The sequence below is a fragment of the Furipterus horrens genome, unplaced genomic scaffold, assembly GCF_987537825.1.
Source record: "Furipterus horrens unplaced genomic scaffold, mFurHor1.1.pri manual_scaffold_10, whole genome shotgun sequence".
Taxonomy (NCBI): Eukaryota; Metazoa; Chordata; class Mammalia; order Chiroptera; family Furipteridae; genus Furipterus; species Furipterus horrens.
Window position 1 is genome coordinate 7686669 of NW_028327180.1, and position 4689 is coordinate 7691357.

The following is a 4689-nucleotide window of genomic DNA, read 5'->3' on the forward strand; positions in this document are numbered from 1 at the left end:
TTGAAGGCAATAAAAGGTCATTGCAGGATTTCCAGAAGAGCAGACCTTTAGTAAATAGAGGTTTGCCCTGCCCTAGAGATAAGTCCAAAGAGGTTATCTCCGATAATCTCCCATGGGCGATGCCTCAAATTCAAATTCTGTGTGTGTTTGTATACATAACATGGTTATTAAAAGATGTTAACTATTTTTAGTTGAAGGAACACTTTAAGAATATCCTAAATGTTTTCTGTACTTTACACTATGGAGGTTTTTTTATTAGCCATACATAGCCTTTTTAATTATAAATTATAATAAAAAAGTAGATCATAAATTAATTCATAATTTCAACATGATGGTAAAATATTAGCTGCTTCTGTTTACATTTTATCTGTTAACATCTTTTAATATTTGAATTCCCTAAAATTCTCTAAGTGCATAGTTTTTAAATGTTAGAATGTCAATATGTTAATCTTGAAAAGTTAGATTATAATATCAATATCAACATCAGCCTAATTTAATATTTTATTAATTTTTCTATATATTAATTAGTTAATAGAGTTTGAGCTATCCATGCTTAAAGAGTGATGAAGTAGCATTTAAATATTTGATACTTCTCTCCTTAGAAATATATGCCCCAAATATCTTTTCTAATTTGGCTAAAACACACAGGTATTTTATATTGTCCCAGTAATGACCACAAATTCCATGGTCAGCCTATACTTAGACAAAATTATGCTATTGCAGGAAATGTTATTTGTTAGAGTTTTGCAAAATCAGAAGATAATGTGCAAGTCATACATAATATATTTTGATTGAAGAGCTGTTATAGTGCTTATCTGAAAAAGGTCTTTGCTAGAAACTCTAGGTAGAATAGATAGCAAACCAAGGCAGCACCAAGAGGAGAGAGCCCTGTCTTACCCACGAACTCAGCAGTCCTGAGCCTGGTCTGATAATACCGTCAGGTGTTCCAACATCACAGGAAGCACCGTGCTAACACGGGAGAAGGGCAGCCCTTGAGATTCCATGTCTCCTCTCCACAGTCTGGGAAAGAAAGCCTTTGACACTGTGTTTTCATCTCAAGGCCTGGAAGGTGGGAAAAGGTCCATAGTGCCATAAAGGAAGAAGTCTATAAAGCAACTCTGGTTAACTGCCTACCTCTGGTCCCTGTCTGCTTTAGGAGGGAGTCCCTAATGTGTACAGAAAGAGCCCATAAATAACTTTGGGCAACTGCCCCAACTTTAATTAACTGCCTCCTGCCACATATCTGTTTTATAACCAGATGAACAAATGGGGTCTGAAGCAAGATAAAGATTCAGGCTAACAGACCCCCACACATACCTAAGTTTGGATAGTCACGTCCCCCCCAAGGAAAGCTGGCACTACCTTTGCCAGTCAGTCAATATGTAACTTCTTAATCCCCATCCCGCCAACTATGTAAGTCCTCAGAACAAAGGACTCACTCTCTCTGCCGCCCAGCCTCAGGCCACCCCAACTCGGGGAATTGCCACCCCAGTCTTTAGCAGCCCTAACTTTCACTGCCCTCACCCTGCTTTGCCTATGCCTTTCACCCCACCTTAGCTGGGCTGTTCTCTTCCATGAGAAAGGATCATCAATGAGCCCTGCTGGCATGCTAATAGGATGCTGATCTGTAATTATTTACTGTGTTGGCAGGAAAAACTGAGTTTCTGGGAGTTTCTCCCATACCAAATCTATACTTTCTTTGGGGTCCCAGGCCAGTTTCATTATCATAGAATATACCAGGAACACATCGTAACGCAAGACAGTGTGTAAATTCTTCGATTAAGACATCAAGGGGAATAAGTATGAACTGAGTATCTCCAGAAATTAAGTTATTTCAGCATATAGTTAGTATTCAAATACATGTTTTAGAGTCTTTTGAATTATTTATTAATATAATAAAGAATTTTCTTTTTGAAAAGTATGTTATTTTATTTTATTGTTGCTCAATTACCGTTGACCCAATTTGTACCCCATTTCTCTCCCCCACCCCGCCCCCCTCCCCCTCCCACAGTCAGTCCCCTCCCTGTTGTCCCTGTCCATGGGTCCTTTATACCTGTCCCTTGTCTAGATCCTTCCCTTCTTTCCCCCATCAAATATGTTTTAAACAATAAAAGGACAAAGCTTTCAAAAATAGCCAGGTAATGATTTTGCTTTTGGTTTTCTGTTGGGAAAAAAAAAAATGTAAATAACAAAGAAAAATAATAAAATCTATCTCTTTAGAGTCTTAGTACTCTTAAAAGACTTATAGGATCCATTTCCTAAAACACTTTATTTTTGTTTCTATCTTCACAAATTAAACAGTACATACTATATTGCATTGAGATAATCAAGTCCTTCTTAAAATTCTTTATTAGTCTGTTAAATTTATTATTCAACTTAATTTTATTTATAAACTTTAAATTTTATGCTAGCTGACTACCTCATTGTGAATTATGTGATATCTTACTTATACTAATGAGACAGTGTCAATGATTTGTTATAGACAGTATTTTCCAAGAAAAATAGAATAGAATACATTGGTTATAATGTGACATCATCAACACCATCACTCATAAGTGCATATGTTACAGGCTTATTTGCACATGCTGTTTTGGAGGACACCTCCTCAAACACCTTATTCAGCAAATAAATCATTAGCTAAATGACAGAGTATTCCCGAAAACAATCAACTTTAAAACACATATTGAAATAGATGGTTATACCAGAAAAACATTTGCTTTAAAAATTCAGGATATTATGGGAAGTCAATGTAGATATTCAAGATTAAGTTCAACATAAAAGCACGCACTATAGTTTGAGAGTGATGCTTATCAGACAGCTCTTACACTTCTAAAATGCTTTTGCATTTACTAGAAACAAAGTAGACCAGAGTGGTATCTTTCTTCAAAGTCCTTCATTCATGGAACTCCTGTTTATACACACCCATGAATTTGACAAGAGTTCAATGCAGATCTTGCAAGTAATGTGTCCTTTTTTAAAGCTCTAGGATTTATTTCCCATCTTTTCTCAAACTAGTCCATTTTTTTGCTATCCTGGCATGTCAAATAGAAAAACTCAAAAGACAAGGGAGATATTATGGATTTGTCCTGGCACTAAATATACCAACCCCAATTCCATTCTCCCTAATCTCACGGAAGGAAAATCATCTGAGTGGAAGATACTTTTCCCTTTCTTAAAGTACAATATTTTTTTGCCCAGTTAGCCATAAATCAGTGCCATTTATCAGATCCTTATACAATGCAACTCATTTTATTTACCCAGCGAATGTCATATTTTATAGTTTCATTATTTTTTAAAGAATTGCACAAAACTAAATCTTATGCAATTTAAAAGCAAGTCCTATCAACTCTGTCCATTATTGATACAATTTTTACTCCATAAGCATCAATTATGATGCACATTTTCTTTTCCTAAGCTGGTGTCAAATTGATGATGTTTCGTCATCAAGGTGTTCAAATGTACTACAACATTTCCACATCCAGGAGACGTATCGTTTTCTGTGATTTTTAAATTGTTCACTAACTACAAAAGTTTGAAAGCTGACATTCCCGCATCTCTAGTTTCCAGGATCACCATCACACACATGGTGCAAAAAAGAGTGGCTCTCATTTTACCCTTCTTTCTGTAAGGACTCAAAAAGGTGGCCTTTTGTTATGGAGGGTGACAGCCATTGTTTGTCCCTACCTGGCAAAAATGTGTTCTCCTCTTTTGTCCTTGTCAGGAGATTCCTCCTCAGCCTCTGTTCCAGATGGAGGTTTTTATAAAGAGAGAGAGAACAGAAAGGGGGATGATTTTCTTTCTTATAAAAGAAAGGAGAGGTGGGAAAAGATCTTCCTCCCTCCCTGTTTGTTTTGAGTGTTCATTCAGTGAAGACAAACAATAATTGAAGTCGCTGCACCATCTTGTGACCATTTGAAATGTGAAACCATCTAGAGTTTTAAATATATATATACACATATACATATACATATATGTCATATACAAAATATAACCTAGTACAGACCGATGAGCTAATGAGTTTTCAAGTAAAATACAAAGAAAGGTGAATGCTAAATTGTGTCAGTTTTCCATAGATTTATGTGTGAGCTCTGTGTAAATTACTATTTCCACAAACTTGCAAATTCAAGTAAGAAAGATTTGTTTGAACCAAGTTATAACATCAGTCCTGAGACTCCATTTCCCATAATATTATATGGATATAGATGTAAAATCATTTATAATTTACTTTATACTGTAATGGATATGGTTTTCCATTTTGTGCTATGATATAAACATTGCTATGTAACTTAGAATAAAACTGTTTGCCCAAAAGACTGTTGTAGCATTAATTACTTTTGACAAAAAGAGTACAGCCTCCCAGGATAAGAAATAAATTAAGGGTAGGCTCAAAATAAACTGTGAGATTAATTTCATTAATTTTATTTTGCCAAATATTAATTTCATGCACTTTATAAAACATTCTCTTGCTTTCTATCTATTTTTGACAACATTTTTATTAATTATATAACTTCAAATTAATTAATTAACAAAAATAATGGATTGCATGCCTGCCAAAATCTTTAAACTGAAGTGAGGTTATACAGTTTTCTAATACTTACACAAAACTGTGATTTCTAAATGTTCTTCACTATTGAAGAATACTCTGAAGAGAAGAACGTTAATGATCAAGCTTATTATTATTTTAGGAAA